This window comes from Eptesicus fuscus, chromosome 23, assembly GCF_027574615.1.
Source record: "Eptesicus fuscus isolate TK198812 chromosome 23, DD_ASM_mEF_20220401, whole genome shotgun sequence".
NCBI classification, from domain to species: Eukaryota; Metazoa; Chordata; class Mammalia; order Chiroptera; family Vespertilionidae; genus Eptesicus; species Eptesicus fuscus.
In genome coordinates, this window is record NC_072495.1 from 24375951 (window position 1) to 24395480 (window position 19530).

Genomic DNA, 19530 nt, shown 5'->3' on the forward strand with positions numbered 1-19530 from the left:
TTTGTTAATCCTCACCCGAGGATATTTTCCCATTGGTGTTTTTTAATCCTCACTCTAGGAGTAAGGATATTTTTTCCCATTGATTTCAGAGAGGAAGGAAGAGAGAGAGAGAGATAGAAACATCCATGATGAGAGAGAATCATGGATCAGCTGCCTCCTGCAAGTGCCCCACTGGGGATCGAGCCCACAACCCAGACATGCGCCCTTGACCAGAATCGAACCTGGGACCTTTCAGTTCCCAGGCTGACGCTCTATCCAGTGAGCCAAACCAGCCAGGGCTCTTTTTTTTTTTTTTTTAATTGTCTAAAGTTTTACACATGTCTCCTTTCCCCCCTCCCCCCGATTGACCCCTCCCCCGAGCTAGTCCCACCCCAGGCAAGCCCCCACCGCCCCAGTGTCTGTGTCCATTGGTTATGCTAATATGCATGCATACAAGTCCTTTGGTTGCTCTCTAACCACCCCCCTCTCCACCTCCCCTGCTATTTGTCTCTGGGTCTATTTTTGTTCATCAAATTATGTTGATCGTTATATCCCACATATGAGTGAGATCATGTGATACTTACCTTTCTCCAACTGGCTTATTTCGCTTAGCATAATGCTCTCCAGTTCCATCCATGCTGTTCCATTGATTTTTATTTATTTATTATTTATTTATTTATTTATAAATATATTTTACTGATTTTTTACAGAGAGGTAGGGAAAGAGATAGAGAGAAACGTCAATCAGCTGCCTCCTGCACACCTCCTACTGGGGATGTGCCCACAACCAAGGAATCGAACCTAGGACCTTTCAGTCCGCAGGCAGACGCTCTTTCCACTGAGCCAAACCGGTTAGGGCTCCATTGATTTTTAGAGAGAGTGGAAGGGGAAGGGAAGAGAGAGGAGAGAGAAACTTCGATGTGACAGATACATGGATTGTTGCCTCCCATACTCGCCCTGATTTGGGGGTGGGGATCTAACTTGCAAACCAGGTATGTGCCCTTGACTGGGAATCGAACCTGAGACCCTCTGGTGTACAAGCTGACGCTCTAACCATTGAACACACCAGCCAGAGCTTTCCCCCTTGCTTTTAGCGGATGTTGTGAGGTTTTTTTGTATCACCTGACTCAAAAGAGACTGGATTTCCTGAGAACGGCCTAGAGATTCTCAACATTAAAAAAAGAAACCCTCTCTTCTTTTATTTATAGTTTACTTTGTACATCTGATATACATGAGGGGAAAGTCTACAAGTTGTACCTTTTCTGTTCTCACAATTTTTTTTTTCATGAAAAATGCTGGGATTTATGTGGTCCTAAGAGCCAGTTGGATAAAATATAGACCGAACTCTGGTTTGGTGAATAAAGGGGATCTGAGAAGAAAAAAGCGTTGGGAGTGGAGGAGGAAGTAGCATGATGTTTGCTTCTAAGAATACTGGGACCGCCCTAGCTGGTTTGGCTCAGTGGACAGAAAGGTCCCGGATTCGACTCCCGTCAGGGGCACATGCCTGGGTTGCGGGCTCCATCCCCAGCATAGGCCGTACAGGAGGTAGCTGATCAATGATTCTCTCTCATCATTGATATTTCTATCTCTCCCTCTCTTCCTGTCTAAAGTCAATAAAAATATTTTTTTTAAAAAAGAATACTGGGACAGAGGTCATCCGTCTTTCCTTTCCAGACCTGGAAGCCCGGTCCTTACAACCTGGTGGCTCGGGGCCCTGGCTTGTGAAATAGTCAGATGGACATCAGGCAGGTTTTCAGCTCTAACACATACTAGCCAGGTAACCTAGGACAAGTTACTTAATCTCTCTGAGCCTCAGTTTTCTTGTCAGTAAGATGAGAATCAAGTACCTAACGCGATAATGTACTGAACACAGTGCGCAGCGGGAAGGAAGCTCGGAATGCAGGTTAAGTATTTTGTCAGCAAAAGCCCTTTCCCCTAAGGCAGTGGATGTTCCCAACTCTTCCCGGCCCACCTTGAATCACCCTTTCTTCCGTGCGCCCATATTTGGTAACCGAGAAGTTCGACAGGGCCTAGTGTCCGAGTCTTTAAAATATCTCTAATTCAGTCTAAAATTTTGTTTAAAATCCTCGCCGGAGGGCATTTTTTCCCATTGATTTTTCCAGAGAGTGGAAGAGAGAGGGAAAGACAGAAACATCGATGTGAGAGAAACACATCGACTGGTTGCCTCCTGCATGAGCCCTGACCAGGGCTCGGGAGGAGCCTACAAGGGAGGTCTGAGCCCTTGACCGAACTGAACCCGGGACCCTTTGGTCCAGAGGCCGACGCTCTCTCCACTGAGCCAAATCGGCCAGGGCTAAGTATAAAATGTAATCACTGAGTACCAGCAGGGGTGGTGTCCAAGAAGCAGGAAAAATATTATAACAATGGACACCAGGTGAGTTGCTCCCTCCCCCACCCTGAGGACACCAGGTGAGTTGCTCCCTCCCCCACCCTGAAACGAACACGCTGACCCCTGGGTGGGCCAGACCTGCCCCGTTCCGATGGCCTGCGATAACTTTCCCAGCAGAGGGCTGCAAACATTTGCTGAGCACACAGACCTTGCCCTACTGTGAGATTCCAGGGGCGGAGGAGTTTGGATCACACCATAAGTGGGTGTTGGTGGCTTGTGGGAGCTGCTCTGCACATGAGTGAGACTGTGGGTCTGGGGGGGCGGGGGGGGGGAGTTGGTATCAGCCATTTTTAAAATGGGACCCCACTGTTCTGTACAAAACACATTCATTTTCCATTTGAAGAACTCGTGGTGTTTTCCGGTATCTAGCTTCAGCATTATAGCCTTTATTATAGGCCTTCGGAGCCACGCTAGGCATCCAAAACACGTGTCTGTTCCTGAGCGACCTGTAGCGTCTTGGGGAGCTCAGAGGTAGGGGACCGACCGCTGAATTTGAGCTTGACGGGGGTTAGCACCTGGCTCTGCTGGATGACCCGGAATAACCCATGAACCTCTTCCAGAGCTGCCTTTGTTGTTGCTGCTGTTGTTTGTTGTTACTGGAAGAGGCAGGGATGTGCTTGAAAGCGGCCTATCGGAGAGCCTGGCACGCGGGAAGGAGCTTGTTTCATTCAGTTCCAGACGCTGGAGCAAAGGTGGCCCATCGCGCCCTGACTTCACTCTAGGACGTTCCGCCTCGATATCGAGAAGAGGATGATAGCAACAGGAACAAACCTGCCCGTGAGCCGTGAGAGCCCTCCCTGCCCACAGGGAGCCTGCTTGGCACCTGGGAACAGTGTGCAGGTGAGTGGAACCCACAGCCACTCGGTCTCCGACACCCACCCAGGGGGCTGTTCTGTGCAGACACAGGCGCAGGAATGACTCCCCAGGGCCATCAGGGGAGGCTTCATAGAGGAGGCGATGTTCATGTGGGCCTTGGAGGGTAAGTAGGAGTTGGCACAGGATTTAGCTTTTCTTTTCCCCTTGCCCCTTCTCCCTGCTAGATGCCACCTGGCCCCGGAGGTAGAATCTCAGTTCATCTGGTGCTAAAAAGGACCTGAAACGAACACCAAATATATGTTCAACCTTTAACACCTGCTACTATTTCCAAGCCTAAGTGGATAAGAAGAGCCTCCTGGACCTCTGTGTTCTCATTTTCACTCTCCTGGAACCCCTCCTTCTCTCTTTCCCACTCTCATCCTCCCCCCCGTCCCCCTTCAAGACTTCCTTAAAATATTTTTAATCAACACATTTTATTTAAAAATAAATAGGCCCTGGCTGGGTGGCTCGGTTGGTTGGAGCATCGTCCTGTACAACAAAAGGTTGCAGGTTTGATTCCCGGGCAGAGCACAGACCTATATTTTAGGTTCAATCCCTGGTCGGGGGTGCATATGGGAGGCAATCGATTGATGTTTCTCTCTCACATCAATGTTTCTCTCTCTCTCTCTCTCTCTCTCTCTCTCTCTCTCTCTCTCTCTCTCTCTCTCCCCCCTTCCTCTCTAAAAATCAATACAAACATATCCTGGGGTGAGGATTTTTTAAAACCATGGAGTCAGGTCCTGGCCGGTTTGGCTCAGTGGATAGAGTGTCGGCCTGCAGACTGGAGGGTCCCAGGTTCGATTCCGGTCAAGGGCATGTACCTTGGTTGCGGGCACATCCCTGGTTGGGGGTGTGCAGGAGGCAGCTGATTAATGTTTCTAACTCTCTATCCCTCTCCCTTCCTCTCTGTAAAAATCAATAAAATATATTAAAAACAAACAAACAAAAACAATGGAGTCAGGGATATGAAAGAGGGAGGGGTCCCTCCCTCCCACCCCCCGCCCCTGCGCTCGTTTGGCTTTAAATTCTGCACAGTCACCCCTTCCCTTCCCTGCTCTCCTCTCTCCTTAAGGGACCTTCATGAGTCATGAGTATTGTCACTCTGCCTTGGAGTCCGGGGCTGGGCTGCAAACCCGGGCTCCTGAGACCCCAGCTGTGCTCCCTGCACCCATCTTCCGCCTCCTCCCGCTTTGCACAAGGAGGGAGCTGACCTTTGCTGTTTCACATTGTTCTTTCACGGTGGCACCCCCCTTGGCGTGGCACCCATAAATCAGCATTGCTTCCTCCTTGGCATTTCTTAAACGTATCCCGCTCAAACTGAAAACTCAAAAAAAAAAAAAGGAGAAAGGCCCCATGGACCTTGAAATGTTCGGCTTGTCGGCTTGTCTGAGGGCCTTGGCTCCCGGCTTGACAGGTCCCACCGGCTCTCCTGGGAGAGTGGGCAGCTGATGAAACCCGGGGCCCTGACACCTCCCTTCCAGGAGGCGCCCTTGTTTGCATATCCTGGTGCAGGAACAGGAGCCACTTGTTGGAGATGGATCAGGGAGGCGAAGGTACTGATTACGTCTTGAGCGGAGCTGGCGGCGGCGGCTTCCCTGAGAAAGACGAAACCCGCCCCATCTGTTTCTGCCGATTACCATCTCCCTTGTTCACATCGGACTTCAGAAGTTCCTGGAACCCTGTTGCGGGAAGAAGCCAGGGAACAGGAAATCAGAGCAGCACAGACCATGAAGACTTGATTGTGTTCTCCTCACTCTAAAGTCCCCCTTACGTTCAAAGAAACCAGCGTGAGGGCGTGTAAAGTGAGTCAATATTAGAACAATAGCCAATGAGCGTGGAAGGTGCCAGGCACTGTGCAAAGCACTTGGCATCCACTCTCTCTTTTATTCCTGCAACGGACTCCATTTCTCCGCGGAGGAGTAGGAGGCTCTGAAAGGTTAAGCTCAAGGTCATGCAACTAGTCAGTGGTAGACCTGGGATTGAGACCTAGATCCCTGTGACTTCCGACGTTACCCAGACACGGAAAGGACTGCAGGCCTGGCCCACTGCTTTTAGGATGTGGGGTGGCCACCCCCACCCCCACTTTCAGGGATTTGCTTTTTGTTAGATAGAAACTGAAAACTCAAGTCAAGGTGCCTGAAACCAGCCAAAGAATGGTTCTTTCAGTCTCTGTTTTCATTCCTGGGTGGGGGCGGGAGGGGGGGAAGGGGGTGGTGTATAAACTGGTGGGGCCTGGGTGACATTTACTTTGTAAACAACAGACGAGAGCCGGACAGAGCCCACACCTAGCTGAGTAAACAGCATCTGGAGGACCAAGCAGGGCGTGCACCGTCCCCCGCCAGGCCTGCCTTTGAGAGACAGCCGGGAAAACGGGCCTGCGGCCTGGTAGCTAGGAGCCTGGAGCTCCGGTCCTGCTGCCGCCATCTCTAACACTTGGATTCTCTGGTCCTCATCTGGAAGTGGAGGAAACCACCTTGATATCTGAGGTCCCGTCTGGCTCAGATGAGCTTGGGCAGTGCAGCATGGGGGCTAGGTCAGTTTTATGAGTCAGCTTGGCTGAGCTACAGTAGTTATTCCACTAAACACGAACCTAGATGTTGTCGCGAAGGTATTTTGTGGACGTGGTTAACATCTACAATCAGCTGACCCCAAGTAAAGGAGATCACCATCCAATCAGTGAAAGGCCTTAAGAGCACACAGATTCCTCTGAAGTTCCACCTGTGGGCGGCAATGCTGGTGCCTGCCCACAGCGTCTGGCCTGCCGGTCTGCCCCTACCACCACATAAGCCAATTCCTTGGAATAGGTTGTATGTACGTGGTATATATACACACACACACGTGTATGTAAGTCCTATACATACATAGGAACTCTCCTCCTGGTTCTGTTTTTCCAAAGGGAAGACATGCTACCTTCCTTTCCCTCCCCCGACCATCCCAGGCCTCATCTACCCCCTGGTCCTCTCGCTTCCTGAACACCTAGTCTCGAAAGCCCAGACCTTGGACCTGCATGGGCCCCGAGGGGCTGTGGAGTCTCCTGCAGTGAGAGCCACACGTGGTGAGAAGCCAAGCGATCTGCCCCAGAGCCCATGCTGGAGGCGGGATGGTGGGCACTTCGGGTTGCCCTGCAGGGTCAGAGCCAGGCTGAGGCGCTTGTCCTCAGTGCAAAACTCAAGGAGGCGCTCCAAAATTCAGGAACCAACATGAATAGTTGGATGCAATACTTGGAAAACAATCTGAATTAATGCAAAAATCCACGATGAATGAAGTGCCACCTTTTTAAATAAAGAAGGATCAGTGTTGTTGGGTGTTTTTTGTTGTTTTTTTTCCTTCACTGCAGGCTCTGATGTGGTTGGCATGGCACTGTTGTCCTGTGTCCACTGGGGTCTGTGTTTTATTTTTATTTTTTAGTAGATTTTTTAATTTTTTAAAAAAATATATTTTATTGATTTTTTACAGAGAGGAAGGGAGAGAGAGTTAGAAACATCGATGAGAGAGAAGCATCCATCAGCTGCCTCTTGCACACTCCCTACTGGGGATGTGCCCGCAACCAAGGTACATGCCCTTGACCGGAATCGAACCTGGGACCCTTCAGTCCACAGGCTGACGCTCTATCCACTGAGCCAAACCAGTTAGGGCAGATTTTTTAATTTTTTACATATATTTTTATTTTCTTCAGAGAGGAAGGGATGAGGAGAGAGAGAGAGAGAGACATCAATGATGAGAGAAAATCATCCATCTGCTGCCTCCTGTACGCCCTCCACTGGGGACCGAGCCTACAACCTGGGCATGCGCCCTCACTGGGAATCGAACCCTGACCTCCTGGTTCATGGGTCGACACTCAGCCCTCTGAGCCACACGGGCCGAGCAGGTCTGTGTTTTAGACACGGCACCACATGCTACCTGCAGTGTTCGTCATCGATGTGAGTTGTGGTTTTTCTCTGACCTCCGAGACCTCACCTCGGCGGCCAGGTGTCCCAGCCTGCCCGGGACTGCGGGATGTCTCAGGAGGTGGGCCTCTCAGTGCTGACCTCAGGAGAGTCCTAGGACGGTGGAAGCAGACACGGGACCTCGTTTCCTTTGTACCCTTAGGGCCTAGGCACTTCATCGCACTCAGTCATTACCACTGACTGAAGCTGCCCTGGCAAGCACTCGGTACATCTGTAATCAGTGGCTTATCTGAAGGACAGAAAGGCTGAAAGTGACTCGGCCAGAACCCACTGGCAAATCCTGGGCGCTCCAGGGCCAGGCTGGTGCGCCTTCCCAGGGCCTGGCCTGTTGCTGCTCATCCATGACCATCCCCTGAGATTCCTAAGATATGGGTCACATTAGTGTACCCAGGAAAGGCCGATTGGCCTACAACCTGCCCAGGAGGCAACGGCTACGTGATCCTATTTTTTTAAATATATATATTTTATTGATTTTTTTTTTTTTTTTTTTTTTTTTTACAGAGAGGAAGGGAGAGGGTTAGAGAGTTAGAAACATCCATGAGAGAGAAACATGGATCAGCTGCCTCCTGCACACTCCCTCCTGGGGATGTGCCCGCAACCCAGGTACGTGCCCTTGACCGGAATCAAACCTGGTAAGCAAATACTCTAGCTTTGGAGACTGTCTATGCCTTAGACACAAAATGGTCATCACATCGTGCCTTCAGCTAGAAACTGAAACTGACCTGGGAACATCCGAGGCAGGCTGCTAAGGAGGCTAGCTGTCACCTGGGTCAGGACCCCTGCCTGCTTTGGACCTGAGCTCCTTTCATTACCGAAGGGAAGGCTTGAGCTCTGCGTTCTGGGAGACAGCAGGGTGCCTCTGTGACCTTCACTTTCCTCATCTGCAAAGTTGGCATCGTGATACCTTTTTTTGTTTGTTTCTTTTGTTAATCCTCACCCGAGGGTATTTTTCCATTGGTTTTTAAGGAGAGTGGAAGAGAGAGGGAAAGACAGAGAGAAACATCAACGTGAGAGAGACACATTGATTGGTTGCCTCCCGCACATGTGCCCAGACCAGGCACGGGGCGGAGGTGGGGAGGGGGGGAATGGGGGTCCCCAGGAAGGGAAAAGGGGGGATCGAGCCTGCAACCAAGGTATGTGCCCTTGACTGGAATCAAACCCTGGACCCTTCCGTCCATGGGCCTATGCTCTACCCACTGAGCCAAACCGGCCTTTAAGGTAAGACTTTTAAGGTACGTGCTAAACATCACACCAGGTACGCGGCGCTAAGGAAATGGCGGGAACCCTATTAGAAAACATCAGAAACCATCCAGAAACCCCTCGCAAAGAAAGCCCTAGCGAAAAGACGAGTGACAGAATGCACCGAGAAGTCGACAACCGTTCCTCTTATGGCCACGTCCAGGGAATTCTGGGTAGGTGCTGCTTGGCAGGTGGCCACGGCCCTCCCCGGTGGCTGCTAGTTTCACGTCTGCAACACCTGCCGCTGTTTCCAGGATGCTAACATTTACTCTGGTCTTGATGTCAATGCCTTTCGTACAGAGAGCAGCTGTGGGCTTTCCTCTTTCATCATCCCCACCGAACCGTGCCTCGTTGATAAGAAAATAAATTACCACTCACGTCGATAGCACCAGAGCCGCCTCCCGAGGCGGGTGGGAGCAGGAGGCTTCTGCGTAAGGTGAGAAGTCGGCTGGCTTTATCTCGGTGCTGCGAGGACTGTTGTCCTTTGCAAGCGCGGCCATCCGGCTTCATGTTCCCTCCCCTGGCAGGTGCTTCTGTCCGCCTGCCTTCCCTGGCGTGGCGCTCATTTAAATAATTCCTCTCTGCTTGTACGGTTTTAGCAGCCGGCTGAGAACAGATGAACCATAACGAGTAAAGGTTAGACAGGAAGCAGGTTGGTGGTTGGCCTGCCAGGTGCTGCAGGTGGGGAAGCACGGGAGGGTGACTGCTGATGGGGGACGGGCTCTCCTTTGGGGGGGTGCTGAAGATGGGAACTAGACAGAGGGGGCGATGGCACAACATTGTGAATGTACCAAATGCCACTTTAAAATGATGAATTTTTAATTTTTAAAAAATATATATTTTATTGATTTTTTTACAGAGAGGAAGGGAGAGAGATAGAGAGTTAGAAACATCGATGAGAGAGAAACATCGATCAGCTGCCTCCTGCGCACCCCCTACTGGGGATGTGCCCGCAACCAAGGTACATGCCCTTGACCGGAATTGAACCTGGGACCCTTTAGTCCGCAGGCCGACGCTCTATCCACTGAGCCAAACCGGTCAAGGCAATGATGAATTTTTTTAAATGTGAATTTCACCTCAATCAGAGACAAAATGTCCTGTGACATCCAGAAGTCAGATACAAAAGGGTATGTATGGCCTGTATGAATTTATTTATCTGAATTTTGAGAGCAGGCTCATCTATGGTGATAGAAATCAGAATAGTGGTTGCAGGGGGTGAAGTGTGGCAGGCAGGGAAGAGGCACAAGGGAACTTTCTGGGGTGATGGAAATAGTCTACATCTTATTTTGGGCCATTGTGACGGAGTATATACAATTGTCACAAAACTTAAATTGTAGCCCAGCCGGCGTGGCTCAGTGGGTGAGTGTTGACCTATGAACCAGGAGGTCAAGGTTCAATTGCTGGTCAGGGCACATGCTCAGGTTGCGGGCTGGATCCCCAGTGAAGGGCATGCAGGAGGCAACTGATCAATGATTCTCTCTCATCATTGATGTTTCTCTCTCTCTCTCTCTCTCCCTTCTTCTTGGAAATTAAGAAAAATCCTATATAATAAAAGCCTAATATGCAAATCGACTGAACAGTGGAACAACCGGTGGAATGACCGGTTGCTATGACATGCACTGACCAACAGGGGGCAGACACTTAACACAGGAGCTACCGCCAGCCCACAGGCCCCAGGCCAGCCAAGACGGGTGCCAGCGGGCCCCCCCCATCACCCTGCCGGTTGCCCCACAGATTGGCCCTGATCACCAGCCAGGCCTAGGGACCCTACCCGTGCATAAATTTCATGCACCAGGCCTCTAGTATATATATATATTTTAAAAATTGCATGCCCATTGAACTCTTTTGCACACCTATTTCCTTTTGAGAAAAACTGGGGCTAATTTAGAGCTCAGATTACCTAGAGCAGTGGTTGGCAAACTCATTAGTCAACAGAGCCAAGTATCAACAGTACGATTGAAATTTCTTTGGAGAGCCAAATTTTTTAAACTTAAACTTCTTCTAACGCCACTTCTTCAAAGTAGACTCGCCCAGGCCGTGGTATTTTGTGAAAGAGCCACACTCAAGGGGCCAAAGAGCCGCATGTGGCTCGCGAGTCGCAGTTTGCCGACCTCAGACCTAGAGGGAGGGAGAGGAGACAAGTGGAGGAACTGGGAAAGCGTTGTCCCAAGTAGGGGCAAACTCCTCCACCTTACAAGCTGTGTCTAATTCCTGGCACTAGCTTCTCTTCTTGCTGCCCTTTGCCATTCGAGGTTATGGATTCCAGGTTCGATGCAGTGGCACCCGCCAGAATGCGCTTGCCCGTGGGCGCCTGCCTCTCTGGGAATCGTTCCAGCCCTGCTCCCCGAATTTGCTTGCCCATCTTCTTCCTCTCAGATGCCCAGCCTTGGTCTCCCATCTCATTCTTGCCCAACTTGACTTTCCTTAACTTGACACTGGGACTTCCCCGGTTGTCCTCATCCAGGACTCAGCAGCCAATTCAGTCATCCACACCCCACACCCACAGCTGCAGGGCACCCATGCCCCGCCCAGATCCTGGAACCCTGGCTTCCCTCTTGGTCCAACTCAGGATCCACCTGTTGGACCAATAGGGAAAAAACCACATGTGGGAGGAAGTATTCACACTGTGACAATTCAAGGACTACAGCATGGTGACCGGCACACAGTAGGCCTGCAGGAATTAGTAGCCAAAGAAACACCACAGTAGAATTTCAAGTATGTAATGCCAAGAAACAGCCCCAGACAGCTAGCCGGCTTAGTGTGTGCGCGAGAGCGAGGCAGCAGGAGTCAGGGAAGATTTCCAGAAGGCTGAGCTGAGGGTTTCAGATTTCGACAGTCCTTAAGGAAAGAAAAAAAAAAAAAAATCTGTGTCCATAACTGGATGGTCTTCAACACCCATCCCTGAGGCCCTGGTGTATTTTGGCCACACTCAGAGACAGGGACACGCCCCATCTTTAAGGGCAAAACCAAAGATTATCTGCATCCAGGATTCCTCTTCCCAGCGCCCCTCCCTTCCATTTCAGATCACCCCCCAGCGGTTCTGGGCTTTCTCCGTCAGCCCCTCGATTGTGTTGAAAGGCTTATGGCTTGACTTTCTGTAGAACCAACTCCCCATATTTCTGTGCCTCCTGACACTCCAACTATTTAACAACTGACGTCAGTATTTTCCTTGGGAGATGCCCACTGACTGCACTTCCTTGACTTCGTGATTCTTTTCACCATAAAAAAAAAAAATAGCTCCTAAGTAGAATGAATGTTCATGACTGTATTTAACTTTCGCAGGAACCTTAGCGTGTGTATTTTAAGGGCCACTGTTGAAGGCTGGAAACCTTTAAATGACATAAAGGTATTTGACTTGGATCTGCTTTTCATGAGAATCTGGTACTTTACTGATCCCAGACTTTCAGAATTCACAGTTCAAAAAGATTTTTTTTTAAAAAAAGGACGGGGCGGGAAGTGCTAGCTGGTTTGGCTCAGTGGATACGGCGTCCGCCTGTGGACTCAGGGGTCCCAGGTTCGATTCTGGTCAAGGGCATGTACCCGTGGGTTGTGGGCTCTATCCCCAGTGGGGGCGTGCAGGAGGCAGCCGATCAATGATTCTCTCTCATCATTTATGTTTCTTTCTCTCTCTCTCTCTCTCCCTCTCCCTTCCTCTCTGAAATCAATAAAAAAATATATGTATTTAAAATTAAATAAAAAAAGGAGGGTGGGTGATGTCTCATGGTAGAAACAATCACCTATTACTATCCAAAAGAAGAGGAAGAACATGATCTCCGGATATAGGATGGCCCTTTATATTTAGTATTTAAATTTAAGCTCTTTTTATTTATTTATTTATTTTTTTTTTTTTAAATATATTTCACTGACCTTCCACAGAGAGGAAGGGAGAGGGATAGAGAGTCAGAAACATCGATGAGAGAGAAACATCGATCAGCTGCCTCCTGCACACCCCCCACTGGGGACGTGCCCGCAACCGAGGCACATGCCCTTGACCGGAATCGAACCCGGGACCCTTCAGTCCGCAGGCCGACGCTCCATCCACTGAGCCAAACCGGCTTCAGCTTTATTTATTTTTTTTAAGGCCCTACATTGTGCTTATTGTTCTCATTTCTCTGCACTGTGGTTTGGCCAGCAGAAACAAAAAGGCTAAGGAGGTAGATCCCTGCAGTCTTACCCGACGGATTATGACAGTTTCTTTGAATGAAAGGAAAACAACACAGTCTTTTCATTCTTAGGCCTGAAGTCACGGTTGGCATCAAAGGCAGAGCCTTAGAGAAGACGAGTGGAAGATGATGGAGATGCATTTTGGAGCGCCCCCTGGTACTCAGCGCACACCTGGTTACCTAATGCATCATCAGTAACCTTGCTTGCATTTGGAAAAGGTGTTCTGGGAAGACATGGGTATCATGGGATTACATGATCACTTTATTTTATTTTTATTATTTTTTAAAAATATATTTTATTGATTTTTTACAGAGAGGAAGGGAGAGGGATAGAGAGTTAGAAACATCGATCAGCTGCCTCCTGCACGCTCCCTATTGGGGATGTGCCCGCAACCACGGTACATGGTCTTGACCGGAATCGAACCCAGGACCCCTCAGTGCGCAGGCCGACGCTCTATCCACTGAGCCAAACCGGTTTCGGCTACATGATCACTTTAAACCAAATCAGAACTGCAGTGGGTTTTTTCTTATTTTCAGAATTGCCCGCCGTTGCCTCACTCACCTGGAGGTACTGTTAACCTGTTACAGGTGTTCTTCCTTAAAGACTAAAAGGTAAGTGAGTGGCACCATCAGAGAGAAAATGTTGGATCTGTCCTAGGTTGTAGTTGATGCCACTATTGCTCAGACCTTCTTCTCTTGAAGCTGCCTGGGTTGTATCCTTCAATTAGTCTGCCAGGATATTAGAGTGTTCGGATCAGAAAGAAAAAAATAAAATATTGGTGGACAAAGGAATTAAGATTTTCACTGCAAAATCACAAATGTCACTTTCAGAGCATTGTAATAACACCGATCGAAAAAGTTGGATGTAGGCTCCTTTGGGTAATGGAAACTCTTACCCCCATAAAAAAAATCTAGCTGAAACCGGTTTGGCTCAGTGGGTAGAGCTTCGGCCTGCGGACTCAGGGGTCCCGGGTTCGATTCCGGTCAAGGGCATGTACCTTGGTTGCGGACACATCCCCAGTGGGGCGTGTGCAGGAGGCGGCTGATCGATGTTTCTCTCTCATCGATGTTTCTGACTCTCTATCCCTCTCTCTTCCTCTCTGTAAAAAATCAATAAAATATATTTAAAAAAAAAAAAAATCTAAGCACCCACAAAAAAAAAAAAAAAAAAAAAAGGCTAAGGAGGTTAAAGATGAGCTGCACCGCCATCTAGTGGTCAGATGTCCTCACTGCACTGCAAGTGTTGTAATTAAGTGTCCCCCAAAATGGTTAACGCAACGTCCAAGATAACCCACACGAGGATCCATCAAACTTTTGCCATTTTGTGCAATTTTTGAAATTAATTCTACAAAAGTTCCTACAGGCTCGGACTTAAAAAGATCGCCTCGCTATAAGTCTGAAGATTGACTTTCCAGTCATTGAATGGAGATTTTGAGCACCATTTCCTGAGTCAGACCCGCCTGGGTTAGAGTTTGCTGTTTGGGTGACTTGGGGCCAAGGTACTTGAACTCTCTGATCCTCGGTTTCTTTTTTTAAATATATTTTATTGATTTTTTTACAGAGAGGAAGGGAGAGGGATAGAGAGTTAGAAACATCGATGGGAGAGAAACATCAATCAGCTGCCTCTTGCACACCCCCTACTGGGGATGTGCCCGCAACCAAGGTACATGCCCTTGACCGGAATTGAACCTGGGACCCTTGAGTCCGCAGGCCGACGCTCTATCCACTGAGCCAAACCGGTTAGGTCTGATCCTCGGTTTCTTCTTATGCAACGGAGATAATAACAGAGGACAGGGTTGTCCTTAACATAAAGGAAAGTGTGCATGTTAGGTGTTTGCCACTGTTCCTGACAAGGAAACGTTTGCTATTGGTTTGTCTAATACTTGGAGAAGCCAAGTGGAGGACGCTCAGGTTGAGGCCAGACAGAAACCCACCCAAACAGGCCTAAGGGAAAAGCTTACTATGAGAAGCCCAAGCAGTGTCTCAAAAACTCCTTCACTTCTCCATAATGTTTTATAGTTATTGCTAGGATTTTGTGTGTGTGTGTGTGTGTGTGTTTAAATAGGAATCTGCACATTTTTTATATTGATTTCTAGATATTTTTGATGCTATTGTACCTGGTGCTTTTTATTTATTTTATTTTTTAAATATATTTTATCGATTTTTACAGGGAGGAAGGGAGAGGGATAGAGAGCTAGAAACGTCGATGAGAGAGAAACATCGACCAGCTGCCTCCTGCACACCCCCCACTGGGGATGTGCCCGCAACCAAGGCATATGCCCTTGACCGGAATCGAACCTGGGACCTTCCATTCCGCAGGCCGACGCTCTATCCACTGAGCCAAACCAGTTTCGGCCCTGGTGCTTTTTAAATATTTCATTGTATAATTATTACTTGTATGCAGAAGTACATTTTAAAAATATATGTATATTATATTTTTAAAAATACATTTTATTGATTTTATATATAAATATATATATATATATATATATATATATATAGAAAGGAAGGGAGAGGGATAGAGAGTTAGAAACATCGATGAGAGAGAAACATCGATCAGTTGCCTCCTGCACAGAGGCTCATGGCTCCATCCTTCTTTGGCGGCTTTTTTGTAGAATTAATTTTAAAAATTGCACAAAATGGCAAAAGTTTGATGGATCCTCGTGTGGGTTATCTTGGACGTTGAGTTAACCATTTTGGGGACACTTAATTAGAACACGTGCATTGCAGTGAGGACATCTGACCACTAGATGGCGGTGCAGCTCATCTTTAACCTCCTTAGCCTTTTTTTTTTTTTTTTTTGTGGGTGCTGAGATTTTTTTATGGGGATAACAGTTTCCATTACCAAAAGGAGCCTACGTCCAACTTTTTCGATAGGTGTTATTACAATGCTCTGAAAGTGGCATTTGTGATTTTGCAGTGAAAAATCGTAATTCCTTTGTCAACCACAGGGGATCGAGCCTGCAACCAAGGTACATGCCCTTGACCGGAATCGAACCCAGGGCTCTTCAGTCCACAGGCTGATGCTCTAGCCATTGAGCCAAACGAGCTAGGACACAGCCTCAGTCTTTGCATAGAATATTTCTTTCTAATTCACCCTGAATTGCAGTGTGGAGTGATGTGGTCTCTGTGGGGGCGGCTGTTCGGGCCCTGCCCAGGTCCCCTTTATCAGCCCGTGCACCCATTTCCCAGCTGCTCTGGGCGTTGGCTGCTAAGAGCTTGTGGCTCCATCCATCTTTGGCGGCTTCTCTTAGCGAATGGAAGCTGCCCTACCAGGAGATGCTTGGGAGGTTACACACACAGTGGGGGTGGCCCAGGGCCAGGGGCTGACTAATAGGGTGGGGTTTAAAGCCCAGCTCCCTGGCCTCAAGGAGGGACAAACTTTACAGTAGAAAAAAAAAAAAAAAGGCCCGGTCCCTGTGGGATCGGGCTGCAGGGAGACCTCTCTTGAAAGCACATCTTTGCTTGGCTTCTTCCCAGCTCTGTCCAGCTCCTCTCCCTTCCTTACAGATTCCTCCCCAGGGCCCTCCCTCAGTAAATCACCCGCACACAACCATACCTGCTTCTAGCAGACCCAAAGCAAGCCTCCAGGAGTGGGCTCCCTCCGTCCATCTGGGATGTGGGGAGGGGATGCACCCTTAGGCAGCCCGGGAAGAGCTGGGGGTGATGGTGTGGTGGGAGCAGGGGCTCCCCCCGGCGGGCTTGCTCTAGAGCAGCAGGAGGAAACACGAGGGAGAGGGAAAGTGGGGCCTGATGCTGCCTTCCAGCTCTGAAGCCTGGATGCGTAAGCGTGACCTTGTACCACTCTCCACGCTCGGCCTGCAAAGTTTCTGGTTTTCCACGGCAACTTTCCTCCAAACCGTCAGTGGCATCTTCCTTCATCGATGCAGTTTCTAAGGCGCTACAAGGCCAGTGTTGGGTGTCCACAGGTCTCCACTGAGTCTGCTGAACTGGCTCACCTTGCTCAGCCCAGACAGGACATGGGAGGGGTCGGGGTGGGGGTGGGACATCTGAGCCTGATGGAACAGGCTCTTTCCCTGCTTCCCTGAGAGAAAGATTGCACGTGACCTCTGGCCTCTCTGTCAGTTCTCCCCAAATTGATCTATGGAGTCAATATAATCCCCATCAAAATCCCAGCAGCCCGGCCGAGGCCGGTTTGGCTCAGTGGATAGAGCGTCGGCCTGCGGACTCAAGGGTCCCGGGTTCGATTCCAGTCAAGGGCATGTGCCTTGGTTGCGGCACATCCCCGGTGGGGGGTGTGCAGGGGGCAGCTGATCGATGTTTCTCTCTCATTCATGTTTCTAGCTCTCTGTCCCAGCAGCCCGTGTGTGTGTGTGTGTGTGTGTGTGTGTGTGTGTGTGTGTGTGTGTGTAAATGGGCAAACCAATTCTAAACGTTACACGGAAAGGCAAAAGACCCATTCTAGCCAGAGTAATATCCAAGGAGAACAGAGCTGGAAGACCTACACTACCAGATTCTCAGGCTCGAAGAAGCTAGGCAAGGTGGCACTCGTACAAGGGGGTCAAACAGGCCACCAGGCACAACACAGATCCTCACATAGACGGTCACCAGATTTATCACAAGGGGGACGCTGTGGTGCCGTGGGGGAAGGATGGTCTTTTTTTTTTTTTTTAATATCTTTATTGATTTCAGAGAGGAAGGGAGAGAGGGAAAGAGAGATAGAAATATCAATGATGAGAAAGACTCACTGATTGGCTGCCCCCTGCATGTCCCCTACTGGGGATCAAGCCCACAACCCAGGCATGTGCCCTTGATCGGAATCGAACCTGGGAGCCTTCAGTCCACAGGCTGACACTCTATCCACTGAGCCAAACCAATTAGGGAAGGATGGTCTTTTCAATAAACAATCTGGGAGAACTCAATTTCTTTAAAAATGAACCTTGACATTGTACACAAAATTTAATTAAAATGGATTGTTGACTTAAATCTGAGACCCACCAAGCACCTAGAAGAAAACGTAGAAGAATATTTCATAATCTGGGGATAGGCAAAAATAGGACATAAAAAGTACTAACTGTAAAAGAAAAGATTCATGAGTTGGATGTCATTAAAATTAAGATGCTTCATTCATCAAAAAGTAACAGTAAGAGAGTGACAAGAACCCAGCCATCACGGCTCAGTGCTTGAGTGGCCACCTATGAACTGGGAGGTAGAGGTTTGATCCCCGGTCATGCCTGGGTTTCGGGCTCAATCCCCAGTGTGGAGCGTGCAGGAGGCAGCCAATCAATGATTCTCTGTTATCATTGATGTTTCTATCTCCCTCTCCCTTCCTCTCGGAAATCAATAAAAATATAATTTAAAAATAAACATAGCCAACCGGCTTGGCTCAGTGGATAGAGCGTCAGCCTGCAGACTGAAGGGTCCCAGGTTCGATTCCCGTCAAGGGCATGTACCTTGGTTGTGGGCACATCCCCAGTAGGGGGTGTGCAGGAGGCAGCTGATCGATGTTTCTCTCATGGATGTTTCTAATTCTCTCCCCCTCTCCCTTACTCTCTGTAAAAAAAATCAATAAAATAAATTAAAAAAAATAAAATAAACATAATAGAGAGTGAAAAGATCAGACACAGAGAAGAAGATGCAATATCTGGTAAAAAGTCTCATGTCAAATCAGTAAGAAATGACAGATGACAACCTAATGTATTTTATTGTGGTAAAACACATATGTTTATTTATTTTTATTTTTTTTTATCCAATAGCATTGACTTCTATTCATTCATGATTACATATGTTTACATTGATTTTAGAGAGAAGAAGGGAGAGGAGAGAGAGAGAGATCAATTTGTTGTTTCACTTTTTTATGCATTCATTAGTTGATTCTTATACTTGTATGTGCCCTGGCTGGGATTTGAACCTGCAACCTTGGTGTATCAGGACTCTGCTCCAACCAACTGAAGCCACTCAGCCAAGGCCAACTAAACCATTTTTTAAAAATGTGCAAAAGACTTGCACAGATTTTTCACAGAATGTAATTCCAAATGTCATATGAAAAAGTGCTCAGCATCTTTAGTTGTTCTTGTTAACCCTCACCCAAGGATGTTTTCCATTGATTTTTAGAGAGAGTAGAAGAGACGAAGAGAAACATCTCTTCGTTGCCTCCCATACTCACCCAACCAGGGCTGGGGATCAAGCTTGCAATTGAGGTACATACCCTTGACCAGAATCGAATCCGGACCCTTCAGTTCAGAGCCAATACCCTATCCTCTGAGCCAAACTTGGCTAGGACTCAAACATCTTTTTTTTTTCATGAAATGTGAATTACAACCATCATTGATTGGCTGCCTCCTGCACTCCCCCTGCTGGGAATCAAGGACACAATCTAGGCATGTGCCCCAAATGGGAATTGAACCAGTGATCTCTTGGTTCATGGGTTGACACTCAACCACTGAGCCACACCAGCTGGGCCAGAATGGCTAAAATTTAAAAGACTGACAGATATACCATTGGTGACGGGCAACTGGTATTTTCTTATTTTGTTGGTGGAAACATATATTGATACCACCACTTTGAAAAAATATTTGGCAGTTGTTACTAAACCTAAACATATGTATACTCTATGACCCAGCCATTCCACTCCTGGGCATATATATGCAACAGAATTGAGTGTTATGTCTAGCAAAAAAAAAAAAAAAGTTCAAGAATGTTCTTTGCAGCTTTATTCATATAACCTCAAACTGGAACCAACCCAAAAGTCCATCAACATGCTATAAGGTTCCACTCTTATGCAGTTCAGAAACTTACAAAATTAATCCATGCTGATGGAAGTCAGAATCATGGTGACCCCTCGAAGGGCACTGGCTGGCACAAGGGCGCGTGTGGGGGTGCTGGAAACGTTTCATATCTTGATCTGGGTGGATGCTACACGAGAGTGATATACGTAAAAATTCCTTGAGCTACATACTGGCACCTTATCAGAGAGG

The 19530-nt window shown here is 48.3% G+C and overlaps 1 long non-coding RNA gene across 1 annotated transcript; it reads left to right on the top strand.

The window, feature by feature from the left end:
- The first annotated feature begins 2998 nt into the window (after positions 1 to 2998).
- Positions 2999 to 3890, top strand: LOC129148130 (uncharacterized). Its single transcript, XR_008555310.1, has 2 exons — positions 2999 to 3228; positions 3429 to 3890. It is a non-coding gene; the product is annotated as an uncharacterized LOC129148130 (long non-coding RNA).
- The last annotated feature ends 15640 nt before the right edge of the window (positions 3891 to 19530 follow it).